Source organism: Nicotiana attenuata, unplaced genomic scaffold (assembly GCF_001879085.1).
Source record: "Nicotiana attenuata strain UT unplaced genomic scaffold, NIATTr2, whole genome shotgun sequence".
Taxonomy (NCBI): Eukaryota; Viridiplantae; Streptophyta; class Magnoliopsida; order Solanales; family Solanaceae; genus Nicotiana; species Nicotiana attenuata.
In genome coordinates this window covers 169,860-193,326 of record NW_017670625.1, presented here as the reverse complement: position 1 = coordinate 193,326, position 23,467 = coordinate 169,860, and positions in this window count along the sequence as shown.

The following is a 23,467-nucleotide window of genomic DNA, read 5'->3' as shown; positions in this document are numbered from 1 at the left end:
AGAGGGAACTACAGGCGTGGCCTTTATTAATTTTAGCCACATTTTTCAAGTGTGGCTTCTAAAGCAACACTAAAAAAGCGTTGTCTTAGGGAAAAGGTTACGCTCATTTAGGCCACCCCTCAAACAGCGTTGCCTTAGGTCCGAAAGTGTGGCATTTGGTCAAATGCCACACTTTTGGTAGTTTAAGTCACGCTTTTCAGGTGTAGTTAAAGACCTAAAATGTTGTAGTGATGGGAATTCTGACAAACCTCTTTGGAGCCTTAATAACAACGGGCACTTCACCACCAAAAGTTGCTACCAGTTAATCAATAACACCAATCCGGTGGCTCATGACTTCGACTGGATATGGAAGTTACACTGCCCAAAGAAAATAAAATTCTTCCTTTGGCAATGTCTCCATGGTAGAGTCCCTAGCCGTCAGTATCTTTATCACATTGGTATTAATATTGATCCACAATGTACTATATGCCGTAGAGATAAAAATATTACACACATCTTCCTGACATGCCCTAAATTGAAAATATTTGGAAATCTTTAGGCATCAGCGTCCAAAACATCATTGGATATAACTATTGGCTGATCAATTTAAAAGAATTGAACATCATAACTAAGTCTCCAATAGTCGAATGGGGTAATCTATTTCCTTTCCTTTATGGGGTGTTAGGACTAACAGGAACAAAAACAATTACAACAACACCAACTTCCCTCCAATACTGAAAACCTTAATGGGTCAAGCCAGAGAATTCAATTTCCTAAACACAAAGGGTGGCCCACCTCAATCAAAAATGACTGTTAATATAACTTGACATACACCTCAAAAACATTGGTATAAACTAAACACTGATGGTGCATGCAAAGTTGGTGCAAAAATATCAGGTTTAGGTGGAGTGATCAGAACTCACATGGGTAAGTGGATCATTGGCTTCCAAATGCAGCACACGACGATTTCTCCACTTCATACGGAGTTACAGTCAATTCACGAGGGTCTCCAAATTGCAAAAAAATTCCAACTCTTTCCTCTTGAAGTGGAGACTGACTCAACTGAAGCAATCAATGCAATACAGCAGGGCCATTTAGTTTATTCTAACCTTATTTATGCATGCAGATCATTAATGCACCACTAGAAGGACCTCTACTTCGACATAACTTTCGTGAAGGCAACCAAGTGGCGCATCTCCTTGTAAAAGAAGCCACCAAAAAAACTACAAGTAGCTTTCTCCTCATAATCCAAAACTCCATGCAACACCTCCTCTTTTTGTGAAGCAACAACTGACTATGGAAGAAAATGGAACCTGTCTTTTTGTAAAAACTTTAGCAACCGATGCTTGTAATATGCTTAGAACTTTAGGCAATCAAAATATTGCATGTGACAATCCACCAATGTGTGGTAATTTTCCTACTATCTGTAACAAACTGAACGTTCTCTATTTTTTATAATATATGTCCCGTTATTATCAAAAAAAAAAACTTGTTATAATATGATGCATAATGTATTTGAAGCATTCAATTTACCCCTTTATGGCTAATGGTGTCCATCATTAGTTATAAGTTCTAACAGTAAACTATTAATCCGAGTTAATTTTTGGTTTATTTTGCTTGATGCAATTATTAATTACCCAACAAAAACAGTTATTTCTACTAAGTATGCTACAGTCAAACCTCTTTATACTAGTTTCATTTGTTCCGAATTTTTTTTGTTATTATAGTGAAGTGTTGTCATAAAGAACATATATTGTAACATAGCATAAAAATTGGTTCCATAAACACTTGCCTTTTGCAGTGAATGATTGTTATATAGTGATGTCGTTATACAACGGCGGAGTCGGAATTTGAAGTTTATGGGTTCTGAACTAGCCACTAAACACAAAGCCCTGTATTAGTTATTGGGTTTACAATTAGATATTGCACTTATTTGATGAATTTTTTAATACAAATACAATTAGATATTAAACACATAGCTCGTCTTAGTTACTGGATTCACAATTAGATATTATACTTATTTGATGAATTTTTTAATACAAATACAGGATTTAAACAAAAGATATTGGGTTCGGCCGAACCTATACTCAATACTCTACTTCTGCCTCTATTGTTATACATAGGTCTAACTGTATACCATTACAGCTTGTTTGGGTGATTGTTGCCTATTGTATTGTATAGTATTGTTACTTTAAATACAATGTTTGTTTTGATTGTTACTTAAATTTTATTGTATCGTATCGTTAAAACCGTTATTACGTAATGATGAAATGTACCACTTTATGTAACGACCGATTTGGTGTGGTCGCGTCGTTACCTTGTCTTTTTCTCTCAATCTCACCCTTCACTATTATTAAATAATTTTATTTTACCATTTACCCTACCTTTTTATATACCGTATTATAATTTTTTTTTTAATAATATTCCAAGTTTATTTATCATATTACTAGTGCGTGATACCATGAAACGACAACAAAACGACATAATCCATCCAAACATTGTATTCATCAAACGATACAGTACAATACAATACAATACGATACATTATGAAACGATATGTAACAACCATCCAAACGAGCTGTTAGCAGGATCTTTTCGCCCAACGTTTATAGTATTTTGGGCTGGAAACTTAAAGGTAGCTTCTAAAGAAGAGAAAACTACCCTCTATAGCCCCTCAAAATTTTAATAGCCCATTTTTTTCCACTTACACAAAATGGCCCTTCGGCCCAAACATATTACATCTAATAGCCCGAAATGTCTATTTTGTATATTTTTTGTATAGTGACAGTCTATTTTATATATTTTTTGTATAGTGACAATCTATTTTTATATAATGTTGTATAATGACAGTCTATTTAGTATATTTTTGTATAGTCATAGTCTATTTTGTATAATTTTTGTATAGTGACACTCTATTGTATATAAATTGTACAGTGAAAGTCTATTTTGTATATTTTTTGTATAGAGACAGTCTATTTTGTATATTTGTTGTATAGTGATAGTCTATTTTGTATATTTTTTGTATAGTGACAGTCTATTGTATATAAATTGTATAATGACAATCTATTTTGTATAGTGATTGTCTATTTTATATATATTTTGTATAGTGACAGTCTATTTAGTATATTTTTGTATAATGACAGTCTATTTTGTACAGTGACAGTCTATTTTGCATCAAACACAACCCAACAAGATGAAAATATAAACTGTTTATTGCTAATATAGTAATATTGAGAGGGAAAAAAATGCAGATCACTTGTTTTCATCTCCTCTTCTTCTCATTTTAAGTTTTTACTCTAGTGAATAATTAAAGAGGTAAATAATGGAGTATAATTAACTGCCAAAGAAAACTAATTGACTTTTAAGAAAACAAGAACAAGGATGACAAAGAAAAGATCTAACAATAACAAAACCTTCTCTTTGTGTCCTCTCTCCCACTTTCCTCTTTCTCTATTATAGCCGAAACCCTAATTATCTTCGTCTACCCGATTCTCTCTCTCTATACACACACACACACATAGTTCCTTGCTCTTCTCTCAAAATCTAGGATTTCTTAGCTTCAAAGTATCTCCAATTTCATTTTCAGCCAGCAAATGAAAATTTTGGAAGAAAATAAAAGGGGCTTCAAATGAAGAAAACTCATAACCATTGATGAAATTCGAGTCCTCTTTCTCCCATCTTTCCCCCTCTCACTTCGATCGCGGACCCATTTTTCTTCCCCCTTTCTCCCAATCCCTAATTTCAAACCCCCCAAATCTCTATACATGTATCAATTTGATTCAATCCATGCACATATAGATATATAGAGCTAGGTTGAAAGAGAAAGGAAGGAAAATAGAGAGAGAATGTGTGTGTGAGTGAGTGTGAGAGAGAGAGAGAGAGAGAGAAGGGTTGATGGCAGCGACAGTGTGTTTCCATGATAGTTGAATCGGTAGCTAGCCTTTTAATAGTTTGGCTATAAATCATGCTGTAATTTGTGGCTAGCGGCTGATATTAGTTCTAGCGGCTGGNNCTGAACACTCGGTTCATCAACTCCATAAATGCTGCTGGGGCATTGGTCAACCCAAATGACATGACCAAAAACTCATAATGCCCATACCGAGTGTGGAATGCTGTCTTAGGGACATCAGACGCCCTAATCCTCAGCTGATGGTAGCCAGATCTCAAGTCTATCTTTGAAAACACCTTCGCACCCTGAAGCTGGTCGAACAAATCGTCAATCCTCGGCAGTGGATACTTGTTCTTAATTGTTACCTTGTTCAACTGTCGGTAATCAATGCACATCCTCATCGAACCATCCTTTTTCTTCACAAATAACACCGACGCACCCCAAGGAGAAATACTAGGTCTGATAAAACCCTTCTCTAGCAAATCCTGCAACTGGTCCTTTAACTCCTTCAGCTCTGGCGGGGCCATGCGATACGGCGGGATAGAAATGGGCTGAGTGCCCGGAGCCAGATCAATACAAATATCAATATTCCTGTCGGGCGGCATACCCGGCAGGTCTGAAGGGAAAACCTCGGGAAACTCCCGAACAATAGGAACAGAATCAATAGAAGGGACCTCTGCGCTGGAATCACGAACATACGCCAGATAAGCTAAACACCCCTTCTCGACCATGCGTCGAGTCTTCACATATGAAATCACTCTGCGGGTGGTATGCCCTGGGGTCCCTCTCCACTCCAAACGGGCAAATCTGGCAAAGCCAAGGTCACGGTCTTTGCGTGACAGTCTAAGATAGCATGATACGGGGACAACCAATCCATCCCTAATATAACGTCAAAATCCACCATGTCTAAGAGCAATAAATCAACACGGGTCTCAAGACCCTCAAACACTACCACACAAGAACGATGAACTCGGTCGACCACTATAGAATCACCCACCGGTGTAGATACATAAACAAGAATACCCAAAGAATCACTAGGCATAACCAGGTAGGGTGCAAAATAGGATGACACATACGAATACATAGACCCAGGGTCAAATAGAACTGAGGCATCTCTATCACAAATCAGAATAGTACCTGTAATGTCTGCACCTGAAGACTCAGCCTCTGGCCTGGCTGCTGGTTGGCCTCTACCTCTGGCGGCCTGAACTCCACCTCTATGACTTCTACCTCCACCTCTAACACCTCTGTCACCACCCCTAGCTGGCTGGGCAGGCTGTGGAACCTCTGGTGCCTGAACCATAGCACGAGAACTCTGATGCGGAGAGCTGCCATAAACTAGAGGGCAATATCTGACAATGTGCCTCGGATCACCATAAGCATGGCAAGACCTCGTCTGCTGCGGCTGAGCACCCCTCAACCTCGGGCAAAGCCTCCTGTTGTGACCATACTCACCACACTCATAACATCTACACGAACGCTGCAGCTGAAGAAACTGAGGCTGACCCTGTCGACCTGAATGACCACCTGAAGTACCATGAGTGACCAGGAGAGCTGACTGAAAGGGCCTAGGAGGATGGCCTCTACCATAAGAACCTCTACCTCCAGACGAGGTACCACTGAATCTGCCTGCATGACGGGGCCTCTTACCCGACCCATGACCACCTCTCTGTGGCAGAACCCTCTCAACTCTACGGCCCATATTGGCCGCCTCCTGAAAAGTGATCTCACTCCCGGCCTGAGCCACTGTACCCGGCTGACCTGCCACCGCTGGCTGAACTCCTGGAAGCAAACCCGCTCGAATGACGCTCTCCACAAAGCTTACCAATATGACCAAAGCGTCCTGGAGAACTGGGGTGGCTATGAATCCCTCTGGGACCTGATCTGGGCCCACCGGAGCTGCTGGAGCTGGGATCTCCTCGTCATAACCAATCTGAGGCTCCACCTCTGGGGCTGCTGTTCGGGGTTGAGCTCTGCCCCTGCCTCGGCCTCTGGCACGGCCTCGGCCTCGCCCTCTGCCCCTCGTAGGAGCTGCTGCTGGGGGCTCGGGCTGCTGCGCGGTAGAAGAAAAGCACGTGTTCTCGCCATCTGCGAAAGAACAGAGTAGAAAGACAAGCAGTATTTGAGAAACGGAATCGCACGATAAGAAAGAACAAAAGTGAAATTTTCCTAACTCTGTAGCCTTTGGGGGATAAATACAGACGTCTCCGTACCGATCCCTCAGACTCTGCCGAGTTTGTCCGTGAGTTGTGAGACCTATGTAACCTAGTGCTCTGATACCAACTTGTCACGACCCGGATTTTCCACCATCGGGAGTCGTGATGGCGCCTACTAATAGGAGCTAGGCAAGCCAATTAATCATTAACTTTTTAGGCAAACCTCGACAATATTAAGGCAATGAGACATTTAATATAAAAGCGGAAGTTCTAAATATAAATAAACGGAAAACAAGTGCGGAAATTCAATTACAACCTCTACCCAAGACTGGAGTCACTAACTCACGAACGTCTATAGAATACTAAAAACAGAGTCTGAATAAAATACAATACTGTTTGTTCCGGTACAAGGACAACAAATGAAATAAGGATAGAAGAGACTCCGGGCTATGCGGACGTCAACAAGGCTACCTCGGAATCTCTGGACTGAAGTCAACGCCCAACGCTCCTACTGCTGTCCAAAAGCTGCTGCTCCGGCGCTGTGATCTGTGCAAAAAGATGCACAGAGTGTAGCATCAGCACAACCAACCCCATGTGCTGGTAAGTGCCTAGCCTAACCTCGGCGAAGTAGTGACGAGGCTAGACCAGACTACTAGATAAACCTGTGCAGTTATGAAATATATTACGGAAAATAAACAGGAAATAAGCAGTTTATACAAGGAGGGGGAATCATGCTGTGGGGAGGCAACAATTAAAACAAGAAGTCTAAACTTAAGGATAGAACATCCAACAGAAACTTAAATCCGGAGTAAACACACTTAAGCTATAATTTGTTGCGGCGCGCAACCCGATCCGATCACATATAATACTGTTGCAGCGTGCAACCCGTTCCTCAATCATCACTGTTACGGCGTGCAACCCGAACCATAAATATACAGTGTTGTTGCGGCGTGCAACCCGATCCACAATTATATAGTGTTGCGGCGTGCAACCCGATCCATAATTATATAGTGTTGTTGCGGCGTGCAACCCGATCCACAATTATATAGTGTTGTTGCGGCGTGCAACCCGATCCACAATGTATAGTGTTGTTGCGGCGTGAAATCCGATCCACGATTATCACTGTTGCGGCGTGCAACCCGATCCATACATAAGTAACAAAACCTCACCCAATCAACAATCACAAGTAAGGGGTAGGGGGGTAACAACTAGTGACAGCAATCCCGGCAAGGGGAAATATAACAACACAACTAAATCCCGGCAAGGGAGAAAATCAACAAAACTAATAACACGTCCCGGCAAGGGAGAAAATCAACTCTTTCACTTTCTTGCACTTCTCACTTATAATTCACTTTAACATTCGAGCCATCGCTCCAAGAGTTATTTCATAATCTCTGTCTCATGCTCTTTACAAAATATAGAAATCATCAAATAAGCATGGAAGAGTCACAACAATTCAGGATAATCTCAATATAAGGACACACGGTCATGCTAGACACTAGTGTATAGATACTCGTCACCATGCCTATACACCGTACCCGACAAATAGCAATTAGCAAATAAGACTCTACTCCTATTCCCTCAAGCCAAAGTTAGACCAAGCACTTACCTCGAATGCTCCAAACTCAACTCAAACCTCTAGTATAGCTTTACCCCTCGAATTCACCACCAAACCGCTCGAATCTAGTCACAAATTACTTGAATGTATCAACAAATGCTAATTGAATCAATTTGAATGCATGAAAATGACTTTCCCATAGTTTTGCTCAAAAATTCCCAAAACGCCCTCGGGCCCACGTGGTCAAAACCCGAGGTTCGAACCAAAACCTGGTTACCCATTCCCCCACGAGTTCATATCTATATTTTATTTTGAAATCGGACCTCAAATGGAGGTCCAAATCCCCAATTTTAAGAAAACCTAAGTTCTACCCAAAATCCCCATTTTCACCCATGGAAATCCTTGATTTTAAGCTGAAAACATGTCTAATGATGTTAAAGATTGAAGAAGTTAAGTAAAAATTGACTTACAAATGATTTGGAGAAGATAGGTTTCTTGGAAAATCGCCTATGGAGTTTGGGTTTTGAAAGAATGAAGAAAAGAGGGTTAAAATTTGTCTAAGTATGAAAAATTGCAGGTCTCATATGTGGGAAATGCGAATATGGGTTCGCAATTGCGAACCCAGCAGGCTTGGGAATTGCGAAAATGGTTTGGGAATTGCGAACCTGGGAATTGCGAAGAAAGTTTGGGAAATGCGAACAGGCTTGGGAATTGCGAAAAATGTTTGGGAAATGCGAACCTGGGAATTGCGAAGAAAGTTTGGGAAATGCGAGCAGTCTTGGTAATTGCGAAAAATGTTTGGGAAATGCGAAACCTGCACACCTGCAATTCCTTAAGTCCAAAATTTCACCTCGTGGCCTATCCAAAACTCACCCGGGCCCTCGGGGCTCCAAACCAAATATACACACAATCTCAAAAACATCCTACGGACTTATGCGTGCGATCAAATCGCCAAAATAACATCATTTACATAGAATCAAGCCTCAAATCGCATGATTTCTGCCAACTTTTCATAAAACACAAATTTTCCATTTTTAAGTCCGAAACACGTCAAATGACGTCCGTTTTCAATCAAACTTTACAGAAAGCGCTTAAATCACATGTAAGACTTGTACCGGGCGTCGGAACCAAAATAGGAGCTCGATACCGTTGTCTTCTGATCAAATTTCCTTTCCATTTTCCTTAATTAATTTCAGAAAAAAATTTCACACAAAAATTCATTTCTCGGGCTTGGGACCTCGGAATTCGATTCCGGGCATACGCCCAAGTCACATATTTTCCTACGGACCCTTCGGGACCGTCAAATCACGGGTCCGGATCCGTTTACCCAAAATGTTGACCAAAGTCAACTTTAATCATATTAGTATCAAAATTCATCAATTTTTACACAGAATTCGTATTTAAGCTTTTCGGCTACGCGCCCGGACTGCGCACGCAAATCAAGGCAAGTAAAAGTGAGGTTTTCAAAGCCTCAGAAGCACGGAATGAAAGAGAAAACAGGTGATGACCCTTTGGGTCGTCGCAGTACAAGTTTAGGTTTCAAGTCTTCTTCTGAATAATAGAGGTGCTATCTCTCATCCCTAAATTATGCAACCCTTGTAAGTGACATAAGTGATATAGAACATCCACTTGTAAAATGAATAATAAGCTATTATCATAAAATAACAAATCAACCAAATAACATAGAAGAACATATGCAAAGATAGTTGAGCATTAAGCTATATAAGAAGCATACTATCTCTCATCCCAAAATTATGCAACCCTTTGCTTTTAGAAAAATTTGCACAAGACTTGAGGAGTTTATAAACCCAATATTGAGTTTCGCTAGTAATTATTATAATCAAATATATAGAACAATGGAGTTTTGTGCATTGTTTTGGTTTGTATGTTTTATTTATGACTAGTCTTTATATTCATTTATTTGGACAAATAAAATCTTGAAAAGTTTTGATAATATATTCCATCCAAATCGCTAGAAAAATTTCTCCTTCCATTTAAACCAAGTGCAACTCGGCCAAAAAATTACATAATCACACACCATAGCGGAACACAAAACAATATCATATACTTCTCAATATTACACTTTAACAAATAATGAAAGAAATGATGGAGCTTTTACACACTCACATAAGTTAAACTCCTCAACTGTCAACAAAAGGGCTTATATTCTTGACTTATAGTCAAGTACGTTTCCATTTTAAGTAAGGAATATGAATGTATATATGTAATGACTCGGCTGGTCGTTTTGGGAATCTGCACTTCGCTCAGTATTTGGAGGGCTCGAGTATCTCTGCATGAGGTATTATGACTTGCGTAAATCGTCAATGTTGGTTTTCAAGTTATCCGGAATCGATTTGAAAGAATGAACTTCAAGATTTGAGTTCTAATTTGGAAAAATTGACTAAGTTTGACTTTTTAGCATTTGACCTCGGAACGAAGTTTCGTCAGTTGCATTATCTCCATTGGGTGATTTTGGACTTAGGAGCGCGTCCGAATTGTAATTTGGAGGTCCGTAGTTGGATTGGTCTTGAAATGGCAAAAGTTGGATTTTTGGGAAGTTTGACCAGGAGTGGACTTTTTGGTATCGGGGTTGAATTCGGATTTCAGAAGTTGGAATAAGTCCGTAATGGCAAATGTGACTTGTGTGCAAGTTTTGAGGTCACTCGGAGAGGATTTGATAGGTTTCGGCATCAGTAGTAGGAATTGAAGTTTCAAAGTTCATTGATTTTGACTTGAGGTGTGATCCGTCGTTCGAGGTTGTGATGCGTGATTTGAAGTTTTGAGTAGGTTCGTTTTGTCATATAGAACTTGTCTGTAAAATTTGGCGCCATTCAGAGTTGATTTGATATGGTTCGGATGCATGGTTGCGATTCTATAAGTTCTTGAAGATTAGTTTGATTTTCATGCGTTTTGGCGTCCAATTCATGGGTTTAGAAGTTATTTTGATGATTTGAGCACGCGAGCGAGTTCATGTTGTGTTTTAGACTTGTGTGCATGTTTGGTTTGGAGCTCCGAGGGCTCTGGTGAGTTTCGAATTGGTTTCGGGATGGTTTTCATGAACTTTGATTTCTGGTTCTGGTATATTCGCATTTGCAATGTTCTGGTCGCAAATGCGGCCATCGCATTTGCGATGAAGCCTCGCATTTGCGATGCCTGGGCAGCTTTTCGTATTTGCGATTGCTCAGTCGCATTTGCGAAGGCTGGTCTTCGCATTTGCGAAGGCTGGTCTTCGCATTTGCGAAGTCTTTATCGCAAATACGACCTCAGCAGAAATTCTTCAGGTTCGCAAATGCGATGAATCCTTTGCATTTGCGGGATTCGCATTTGCAAACCCCCTGTCACAAATGCGACATCCGCGACCTGTTAAATGCTGAAAATTCCGAGTTTTTGCTTCATTTTTCATAGTTTTGAACCCTAGCTTCGAGATGAGGCGATTTTGAGAGGGGGTTTTCATACCAAAATATTGGGTAAGTATCTTTAATCAATTTCCAACTATATTTCATGATTTTATACAAGATTTTACATCAAATTCATGAGAAATCTATGGAAAATTTTGGGAATTTTGTCAAAGTTTTGAAACATGAAAATTTGAGATTTGAGAGTCGAATAGGACTCGGATTTGAAAACCAGGCACATATTTGGACTCGTGAGGTTATGGGTAGTCAAGACCTACCCTTGGACCCGGGTTTTGACTGGGCGGGCCTGGAGTTAACTTTTGTTGACTTTTTAGAAATTGGATAAAAATCACAGCTTTATTAATTGAAATTGTTTTCTCTTGCATTATGTGATGCATTCAAGTCGTCTTTGGCTAGATTGAGCTTAGCGGAGGTGAATTTGTAGAGGAAAAGGCTAGAGTGAGTGTTGAGTTAGCCGAATTGAGGTAAGTGTTTTGCCTAACTTTGTTGAGGGAATTTTTCCTCCTATTTGTCATTGTTTGCTACAATTAGGGGTGATACATATATGAGGTGATGAGCGTATATGTATGTGCCGGGGTTAATCATGTCCGGGGGTTGATTAAGCTATAATTGTGTCTTGTAGAATTACGTAGCTTCCTTGCTTTATGCTCCACTTGATGTACCGATATTAAGAACGTAGAATAACATGATAGTAATCAAGACTTAACCTAATATAACTTGATCAAATTTGATAGAATTCTCGGAATATATTGATGGGTCTAGTTTGGTCATCTCTAGGCGTAATCACTACTACGTTGCTACGGTCGATGTTTTGAAATGCTGGATTATATACTTGTGTTGCTGATAAACTATGAGATTTGTGGAAGTACTTAAATTGTACGGCCCTTGAGGGCTCATTGAATCATTGTTGGCTTGGAAATTCTGTGATTGAGAATTTGTTGGAATATTCGTTTGAACACTTTCCTCGATGTTATTTATACTTCCTGCCTTGTCATTTTATTGATATCATATTCTTGGTAAGGAAGAGTATAAAGCACGAAGGGTGATGCCGTGCCATTTCATATACATTATCATGTGAGGAAGAGTGTAAAGCACGAAGGGTGATGCCGTGCCATTTCATATACATTATCATGTGAGAAAGAATGTAAAGCACAAAGGGTGATGTCGTGCCATTTCATTTATATTGTTATGCTTTTAATATTGTGAGGTCGTGGAACGAAGGGTATTTCCATGCAAGTGAGGACGAGGGACATGCATTATGATGTAATATATATTTTCCGTGTATATATTTTCGCCTTTATCTTGAGCTGTTATTGTCGCAATTAAATATTCTGAGTGATATGTTGTTATTGTCCCGTACTGACCTCTATCTCAATTGTTGTTGCGTTTTCCATGCCTTTTACTTGCTTAATTTGCATATGCCATGCCTACTTCCTGCTTTTGAAATTATACTCATGTCATACCTATTCAGTCGCACTCTAGTTAAGCATTCCATCATGTTAGTTATTCATGCCCTTACTTGCTAACTTGTACAGATCATGTGTTTCCCCCTTATCTGTCATATTTGTACTTAGGCCCCAATATATATTAGTTAATTGACGCTGATATCCCTTGCTTTCCAATTGTTGTTATTACTCACGTGCTTCCGTTTATTACTTTACTATGGCCCACATGTATACCCTTGTCCATTGTTGTTACTTGCGTATTTCCTACTTTGTAATTCCTATTATTGTGTTTATGTCATATGTTTGGTTCTGTTATACGTTCATTTGGAAGAATGAGATGAACGCACGAAGGGTGTTGCCGTGCTAATTGAATTGTACAACAATTTATTTATACATGGTGAGAATGAGATAAAAGCACGAAGGGTGTTACCGTGCCATGTGATTTGTCATTTTGACATTTTGGGCATACTTCTCATACCGGGAGAGATCGTAAATATTCTACTGTGGTTCCTTTAAGTAATTATTGACTGTCTCGCCGAGTTGTATATGATACTTTATCTGTTATGCTTTGGACTGCTTTACTGTTAGTCCATTGTACATGTTATAATAATAAGCATCTTTTAACTAAAAGCCTCGTCACTACTTCGACGAGGTTAGACAAAATACTTACCAGTACATGGAGTCGATTGTACTGATGTTGCACTTCTGCACATTGCGTGCAAATTTTTTGAGCGGAGCTGCTGGTGACGTCGGGTGTTGATTTGGAAGATGTTCGTGCGTTTGGTTGTAGCTGCCACTTGTCCTTGGTAGCTTAGGTTATGGCTAATCTGTTTATGTAACCTTCAAACAGAACGTGTATTTATTTGTATCAGTTTTGAAATTTCAAAATCTTAGAAGCTCGTGATTCGTACTACCAGATCTTGGATAAACTTGTAAATATTCAGTTATCTATTCTCTTTTCTCTTATAATCTCAATTGAATTGTATTTTCTGTTAGTTGGCTTACCTAGCGGGTTGAGTTAGGTGTCATCAAGATCTGTGATTTTGGGTCGTGTCAATATCTAGGGGTGTAAATGGTTCGGTTTGGTCGGTTATTTTTAAAATTTGTATCATATCAATTTTTCGGTTATTCTACTTTGTATAACAAAAATTAGACTTTTCAAAAGCTTCCCAATCATCTCGGTTTCTTTTCGGTATCGGTACAGTTCGGTAATTTTTCGGTATTTTTTAAAATATGTCATGCAAGAGTCTCTAGTCAAAGTTAGAATGCGACAAATGTATACTTGCACAGGACTTTCGGAAAAACTCTCTATATTTTTAATTTTTTAAAAGTGATGATCAAAGGAATATGAAAGATATTCAGAATAGAGATTTATCCCACTATTATGGTAGCGTAAAACAAATAAGCAACGACAAACAAAATATAAATCATATTAGTGGAAAAATACTAATCACTTGGGGCTAAAAAGTATAGCTTATTAGAAGATTAGTATCCAACAAGAGAAATCTACATCAAACGAGAGGAAAGTACCTTGTGGCTTGCTATTGAAGATTGCTGGAATACCTTGTGACTTGCTACTAAAAAATATTGGAACTAATTTAGTTTCGATATGAGTAGTAGAGTAGGTCTAGAAGTGGGAACTTTAGATATTAACTAGTAAATTTATCTGCGCTTCGCGCGGTTTACAATGCATAGTAAATTTCAAGAAAGATTAGTAGAGAGTATAATGAATTTATGTACTACAATATATCTCTTTTTATGAAAAAGATAACACTTAGGAGTATAAATAACATACTTTTGGATTAATTCATAATTTTGGTTTAGTTAGAATATATACTTCAATATAAATTATAATATATCATATGTTACGACGGAAGCTTATTTAAGCTTTGTTTAATTAAGGAAGATTAAATAAAATAATATTAAAACCAAAAATTAAAATTAATATTACATAACTTTCATCTTAAAACTTATACGAAAAGACTCTTAAGTTATAATTAGTTATATACCAAGAAGATGAAAGTTTATTTAAATGAAACTTTGAGAAGACTTTTTTCCAGAAACTTGAGAAGATGAAATACAAACTTTTCAATTATTGATAAGACATCGTTAGGATGATCACCTCTTGCCCTTTGCAACACAAAAATTTAGAACTTGCACGATGAAATCTTTTTCTTTGAGGGTACATGTAAAATACTAAAATAAGCAACAAAAGATAGATTACATATTTGTAAATAATTTTAAAACTTACAATGTGGCATAGACTTAAATGTTCTGCTTTTTACATCATCTCAAAACCTTCTTTCTGCAAAGATAAAAGATTACCTTACATTTTAAACCTTTCCCTTCCTATAAATTCTATATCGGTTATATACATACACAACCTTTTCCTTTGTAACTCCGACATATCAATATATATTTTTTCTTTCCAAATGCATATTTTTAATGATTGATATTTACTTGCATCTTAATGCATATAAACTTTTCTGTTAGTTCCTTACCATATTATTATTTATTTTAATTGCTTTCTATGCATTAATTCTAACTCTTTATCTTGTTGATATTATCTTTCTTTTTCTTTTAAGTTTTCAAATTTTTATTCTTGTCGTGATCATCTCAATCACCAATAAAAAAATAAGTGGTTACATATATAGTAGCTATTATTTTATTTATTTTTCGATGTCATTCGATGACTTTTGACACGCAATTAAAAAGAATAGGGAGATAGAAGGACAATGAAATATGTAAATAATATTAAACAAAAAATAATAATTAAACTATTGTGTTTCTATCCATTATACATTAACCAAAATAAATGAAAGATTTTTTCCCATATATTCAAAATATACTATACATTCTTCTCCAATAGAGACGAATCACATATATACATAGAGATATTGAAAAGTAGGTGCACCAGTATCTCATTCAAGTGGCAACGATGTATTTAGTTGCTTCATGGGCTAAGGACGTGTAGCTTCTTGTAGGCTTTGTTTCATCCGTTAGGGATACGACCATGAACACTGTGGTAGACCATGCATGCCTTCCATGGGCGTCCCAAGTAACTCGCAATCTTGAAAAAATTTTGGTGTGGGTTTTTCAATTGGTATGAACTGAGCATTCTCTATCTTAACAGTGCTATATTGTGATGACCCAAAAGGTCATCACTTGTTTTTAAATTGAATTCTGCATTTCAAGGCCTTAAAAACCTCTTTTAGCATCACCTCGATTTGCATGCATAGTCCGAGCGCGTAGCCGGAAAGCCTATATGTAAAAATCTGTGAAAAATGATAAATTTTGACTATAAAATAAATTAATTTGACATCGGTCAACATTTTGGGTAAGCGGACCCGGACCCATGATTTGACGGTCCCGGAGGGTCCTAGGAAAATATGGGACTTGGGCGTATGCCTGGAATCGAATTCCGAGGTCCCAAGCCCGAGAAATAAATTTTTAAAGAAAATTATTTTCTGAAAAATATAAAGGGTTTTGAAAGTGAAATGTTATGTGAGACCTGTGGTATCGGGCCCGTATTATGGTTCCGGAGCCCGGTACGGGTTTAATATGATTTATATGTGTTGTCGGTAAAGTTTGGTAAGAAACGGAGTCCCTTTGACGTGATTCGGACCTTAAATGCAAATTTGATGTTTAGAGAAGTTTTGAGAAATTTTATTGATCTTGAGGTTTAATTCGATGTTCATGATGTTATTTTGGTGATTGGAGTACACGAATAAGTCAGTAGGATGTTTTGAGGTTGGGTGTATATTTGGTTTGGAGCCCCGAGGGCTCGGGTGAGTTTTGGATAGGCCACGGGGTGCATTTTGAACTTAGAAAATTGCAGGTTTCATTGCTGGTATGATCAGGCCTGCAGGCTTCGCATTTGCGAAGTCTGGCTCGCAAATGCGATATCGCAAATGCGAGAGCCTGGTCGCAAATGCGAACCAGCCCAGGGCTGCCTTATCTCGCAAATGCGAGTTGTTCTTCGCAATTCCGACCTCACAAATGCGAGGGTCCCTTTCGCAAATGCGAAAGTCCAATTTTCCCGAAGGGTTCGCAAATGGGAGCCCTGTTTCGCAATTCCCAAGCTAGCAGAGGTCGGGGTTCGCAATTCCCACATCTGAGACGTGCAACTTTTATACTTAGCCAAATTTTTAACCTATTTTCATATCCTCTCAAAACATAAACACACTAAGGCAATTTTTCAAAGGTTTCTTCTCCTCCAAATCAATTATACGAGCGAATTGGTGGTGGAATCAAGGGGTAAAGCTATAATTGAATCGTGAATTGTGTTCGTGGCATCGAGGTAGGTGTTTGGTCTAACCTTAGCTTGAGGAATTAGGAGTCGTGTCTTAATTTCTACGTGTTAATTGTGGAGTACGACGTATAGGCATGGTGACGAGTATCTATACGTCAGTGTCAAGCATGCCCGTGAGTCTTGTATTATAATTGTTATGACTCCGTTATGGTTTATTGTGCCTCACATGTTACTATCATCATTGTTCCCTTGTCGGGATGTTTGTTTTGATATTATTGTTCCCTTGTCAGGATGTTGTTGAAATATTATTGTTCCCTTGCCGGGATGTTGTTATATTGCTCTTTCCCTTGCCGGGATGTTGTTATATTGCTCTTATTCCCTTGCCGGGATTCTTTGTGGTTGTTGTTGAATTGTAATTGGGATCGGGTGGCACGCCTGCCACGAGATATATGAAATGGGAGCGGGTGGCACGCCTGCCACAAGATAAATGAAATGGGAGCGGGTGGCATGCCTGCCACGAGATATCTGAAATAGGAGCGGGTGGCACGCCTGCCACGAGATATATGAAATGGGAGCAGGTGGCACGCCTGCCACGAGATATATGAAATGGGAGCAGGTGGCCGCCTGCCACGAGATATATGAAATGGGAGCGGGTGGCACGCCTGCTAGGAGATATATGAAATGGGAGCGGGTGGCACGCCTGCCACGAGATAAATGAAATGGGAGCGGGTGACACGCCTGCCACAAGATAAATGAAATGGGAGCGGGTGGTACGCCTTCCACGAGATAAATGAAATGGGAGCGGGTGGCACGCTTGCCACGAGATATATGAAACAAGAGCGGGTTGCACGCCTGCAACGAGATACATGAAATGGGAACGGGTTGCACGCCTGCAACAAGATGAGAAATGAAAGTGAATTCTGTCTTTGTTTTCCTTATCATTGTTAGTAGTTGGATTTGGTTTCCTTTATAATTCTCTTGATATTCTGTTTTACCTGTTATTCCCCGAAGCATGCTTTCCCCCTCCCATCTTTACTTGTTTATTTCTGTTTTACTTTCCGCTATATATTATATAACTGCACAGGTTTATTTGGTAGTCTCGTCCTAGCCTCGTCACTACTTCGCCGAGGTTAGGCTAGGCACTTACCAGCACATGGGATCGGTTGTGCTGATACTACACTCTGCACTCTTTTTGCAGATCCCAGTGCTGTAGACTTCGGACCGTAGATTGAGTGGTTACCTTCAGTCCACGCGCAGATCCAAGGTAGACCTGCAGGCGTCCGCAGGCCCTGGCGTCTCCCTCTGCCCCTTTATTCCTGTTTCATTTCCTTAATTCAGAAATAGTGCATTGTATTATTTCTTTCGGACCTTGTATGTAGTATTCTTCGATCGTTTGTGAAACTGTGACACCAGTTCTGGGTAGTAGAGGCTCAAACAAATTGTTTTGGATACATGTTCAAATATTTTGTTGCATCCCTTCCGCTTATTTAAAACTTTCCGCTGTATTCACATTATTATTTTTAATTGCTAAAAGGTATAAAAATTGATAAAGGTAATTTGTTCAATAATTGGCTTGCCTAGCTCACATTAGTAGGCGCCATCACGACTCCCGAGGGCAGAAAATCCGGGTCGTGACAAGTTGGTATCAGAGCTCTAGGTTACATGGGTCTCACAGTCCACAGACAAGCTTAGTAGAGTCTGAGGGATCGGTACAGAGACGTTTGTATTTATCCTAGAGGCTACAGAGTTAGGAAAAACTTCACATCTATTCTTTCTTATCGTGCGATTTTATTCTCCCACTACTAAATTGAAACCTCTACTCTTATTCTTTCGCGAATGGCGAGGTCACGTATCGCTTCTTCAGCCGAGCAGCCACACAGACCGGTGATGGAGCAGCTATGTCTGCCAATGCTTTGTGGAGATTGGACAATTTCACCATGCTCTTCACTACTACGTTTAGCGGTGCATCTTCTAAGGATCCCCAAGATTATCTAGACAGCTGTCATGAGGTTCTCAGGAACATGGGGATAGTTGAGACCAATGGGGTTGATTTTGCTACTTTTCGCTTGTCTGGATCCGCCAAGACTTGGTGGAGAGATTATTGTTTGGCTAGACCAGCCGGATCACCAGCCTTGACTTGGGAGCAGTTTACACGGCTATTTTTGGAGAAGTTTCTCCCTATCACTCAGAGAGAGGCCCATAGGAGGCAGTTTGAGTGTCTCCAGCAGGGTTCTATGACCGTTACTCAGTATGAGACCAGATTCATCGACTTGGCTCGTCATGCTCTTATCATACTTCCTACCGAGAGAGAGAGAGAGAGAGGGGGTGAGGAGGTTCATTGATGGACTTATTCAGCCGATTCGTCTTCAGATGACTAGGGAGACTGGGAGTGAGATATCTTTCCAGGAGGCGGCCAATGTGGCCCGGAGAGTTGAGATGGTTCTATCGCAGGGAGGTGGTCATGTGTCGGACAAGAGGCCCCATCATCCAAGCCGATTCAGTGGTACCTCATCTGGAGGTAGGGATTCGCATGGTAGAGGCCATCCTCCTAGGCCTTTTCAGTCAGCACTTCAAGTTTCTCACAACGCTTCAGGTGACCGTGGCCCCATATGCAGTATTCTGATCAGTAGTCCTACAGTGCACCACCAGCTCCTATTAGTGCACCACCGCTTCAAAGTTTTCAGGGTCGTCAGCCCCAGCAGTCGAGGACTTGTTTTACTTGTGGCGACACAAAGCACATTGCTAGGTATTGCCCTCGAGCACCGAGTAGCTCTCAGCATCAGGGTGCCCGTGCCATGGTTTAGGCACCGAGTGTTCCACAGCCCGCCCAGCCAGCTAGAGGTGGGGGTAGAGGTGCTAGAGGTGGAGGTAGAGGTAGAGGTAGAGGTATTAGAGGTGGAGCTCAGGCCGCTAGAGGTGGAGGCCAGCCAGCAGCCGGCCATCCCCGAGATGTGGTTCAGGGTGGTGGGGCCCAGCCCCGATGTTATGCTCTTCCAGCCAGGCGAGGCTGAGGCTTTCGATGCAGTTATTACAGGTACTGTTCTGGTTTGTGATAGAGATGCTTCAGTGTTATTTGATCCAGGGTCTACATACTCGTATGTGTCATCTTATTTTGCACTGTACCTGGTCATGCCTAGTAATTCTTTGAATGTTCCTGTTTATGTGTCTACACCGGTGGGTGATTCTATTGTGGTAGATCGAGTCCATCGTTCTTGTATAGTTGTGATTGGAGGTCTTGAGACTCGTGTAGATTTGCTTCTTCTGGACATGGTTGATTTCGATGTCATATTGGGGATGGACTGGTTATCACCTTACCGCGCTATCTTGGACTGTCGTGCCAAGAGTGTGACCTTAGCCTTACCGGGTTTACCTCGTTTGGAGTGGAGAGGGACTCCTGGTCATTCTACCTGTAGTGTTATCTCTTATATGAAGGCTCGGCGTATGGTTGAGAAGGGGTGTTTGGCCTTTTTGGCCTATGTTCGTGATTCTGGTGCTGAGGTTCCTTCTATTGATTTTGTGCCCATTGTTCGTGAGTTTCCTGAGGTATTCCCTTCAGACCTGCCGGGTATGCCACCCGACAGGGATATCGACTTTTGCATTGATTTGGCTCCGGGCACTCAGCCCATTTCTATCCCGTCGTATCGTATGGGCCCGCCGAAGTTGAAAGAGTTGAAGGAGCAGTTGCAAGACTTGATTGGAAAGGGTTTCATTAGACCTAGTGTGTCGCCTTGGGGTGCGCCGGTGTTGTTCGTAAAGAAGAAGGATAGATTGATGCGGATGTGTACAGATTACCGGCAATTGAACAAGGTTACAATTAAGAACAAGTATCCGCTGCCGAGGATTGATGATTTGTTCGATCAGCTTCAGGGTGCCAAGGTATTTTCAAAGATTGACTTGAGATCTAGCTACCATCAGTTGAGGATTAGGGCATCCGATGTCCCTAAGACAGCTTTCCGCACTCGGTACAGGCATTATGAGCTCTTGGTGATGTCATTTGGGTTGACAAATGCCCCAACAACTTTTATGGATTTGATGAACCGAGTGTTCAGGCCTTACTTGGATTCGTTCGTGATAGTCTTCATTGATGATATTTTGATATATTCCCGCAGCCGGGAGGAGCATGAGCAGCATCTTAGAGTGGTTCTTCAGACTTTGAGGGACAGACAATTGTAAGCCAAGTTTTCGAAGTGTGAGTTCTGGTTGAGTTCAGTTGCATTCCTGGGTCATGTTGTGTCAGCAAAGGGTATTCAAGTTGATCCGAAGAAGATTGAAGCAGTCAAGAACTGGCCTAGACCAGCATCAGCTACAGAGATCCGGAGTTTCTTGGGTTCGGCAGGCTACTATCGTCGGTTTGTAGAGGGGTTTTCGTCTATCGCAGTCCCGATGACCAGGTTGACCCAGAAGGGTGCCCAGTTCAGATGGTCGGACGAGTGTGAGGCGAGCTTTCAGAGGCTCAAGACAGCTCTAACTACGACACCGGTGTTGGTTTTGCCCATAGGTTCAGGGCCTTATACAGTTTATTGTGATGCATCTCGTATTAGGCTTGGTGCGGTGTTGATGCAGGATGGCAAGGTCATTGCCATGCTTCGCAGCAGTTGAAGATTCATGAGAAGAACTATCCAGTACATGATTTGGAGTTAGCAGCCATTGTCCACGCGTTGAAGATTTGGAGGCATTATCCGTATAGCGTGGCATGTGAGGTGTTCACGGATCACAAGAGTCTGCAGTATTTGTTCAAGCAAAAGGAGTTGAATTTGAGGCAGAGAATATGGTTGGAGCTGTTGAAAGACTATGATATCACCATCTTATATCATCCGGGAAAGGCCAATGTGGTGGCTGATGCTTTGAGTAGGAAGTTAGCCAGTATGGGCAGTCTTGCTTATATTCCGGTCGGTGAGAGACCGCTTGCTTTGGACGTTCAGGCTTTGGCCAATCAGTTTGTGAGGTTGGATGTTTCTGAGCCCAGCCGTGTGTTAGCTTGCATAATCGCTCGTTCTTCATTGTTGGAGCGTATCCGAGATCGGTAGTATGATGATCCCCATTTGTGTGTCCTTAGAGACACGGAGCAGCACGGAGGTGCCAAGCAGGTTACCTTAGGTGATGATGGAGTTTTGAGATTGCAGGGTCGAGTTTGTGTGCCTAATGTGGATGGTCTTCGAGAGTTGATTTTAGAGGAGGCCCATAGCTCGCGGTACTCTATTCATCCGGGCGCCGCTAAGATGTATTAGGATTTGCGGCAACATTATTGGTGGAGGAGAATGAAAAAGGATATCGTTGCATACGTGGCTCGGTGTTTGAATTGTCAGCAGGTTAAGTACGAGCATCAGAGGCCCGATGGTTTGTTCTACAAGATTGAGATTCCTGAGTGGAAGTGGAAGCGTATCACTATGGATTTCATTGTTGGACTCCCGCGGACTCAAAGGAAGTTCGATGGAGTGTGGGTTATTGTTGATAGGCTGACCAAGTCAGCACATTTCATTCCAGTGGCAGTCTCCTATTCTTTCGAAAGGTTAGCTGAGATCTATATCCGGGAGATTGTTCGTCTTCATGGTGTGCCCGTGTCTATCATTTCGGATCAAGGTACGCAGTTTACCTCGCATTTCTGGAGAGCAGTTCAATGAGAGTTGGGCACACGGGTTGAGTTGAGCACAGCGTTTCATCCTCAGATGGACGGGAAGTCCGAGCGTACTATTCAGATTTTGGAGGATATGCTCCGAGCTTGTGTCATTGACTTTGGAGGCTCATGGGATCAGTTTTTGCCTTTAGCAGAGTTTGCCTACAACAACAGCTACCAGTCGAGTATTTAGATGGCTCCTTGTGAGGCCTTATATGGTAGGCGGTGTCGGTCGCCGGTTGGATGGTTTGAGCCGGGAGAGGCTCGGTTGTTGGGTACGGATCTGGTTCAGGATGCCTTGGACAAGGTCAGGATTATTCAGGATAGGCTTCGTACAGCTCAGTCCAGGCAAAAGAGCTATGCCGACCGCAAGGTTCGGATTTGGCTTTCATGGTCAGTGAGCGGGTATTGCTTCGAGTGTCGCCTATAAAGGGCGTGATGACATTTGGGAAGAAGGGCAAGCTTAGCCCTAGGTTCATTGGCCCGTTTGAGATTCTTGATCGAGTGGGAGAGGTGGCTTATAGACTTGCGTTGCCGCTAAGCTTATCAGTCGTGCATCCAGTGTTTCATGTGTCCATGCTTCAGAAGTATCACAGTGATCCATCCCACGTGTTAGATTTCAGCACTGTCCAGTTGGACAAGGACTTGTCTTATGAGGAGGAACCGATAGCTATTCTAGACCGGCATGTTCGTCAGCTGAGAACGAAGAGTTTTCCTTCTATTCGTGTTCAGTGGACAGGTCATCCTGCTGAGGCATCGACCTGGGAGTCCGAGTCCGATATGCGGAGCCGTTATCCCCATCTTTTCCCCGACTCAAGTACTTCCTTCTTCAGTCCATTCGAGGACGAACGGTTGTTTTAGAGGTGGAGGATGTGATGACCCAAAAGGTCATCACTTGTTTTCAAATTGAATTCTACATTTTGAGGCCTTAAAAACCTCTTTTAGCATCACCTCGATTTGCGTGCCCACCCCGGACGCGTAGCCGAAAAGCCTATATGTAAAAATCTATGAAAAATGATAAATTTTGACTATAAAATAAATTAATTTGACTTCGGTCAACGTTTTGGGTAAACGGACCCGGACCCGTGATTTGACAGTCCCGGAGGGTCCGTAGGAAAATATGGGACTTGGGCGTATGTCCGGAATCGAATTCCGAGG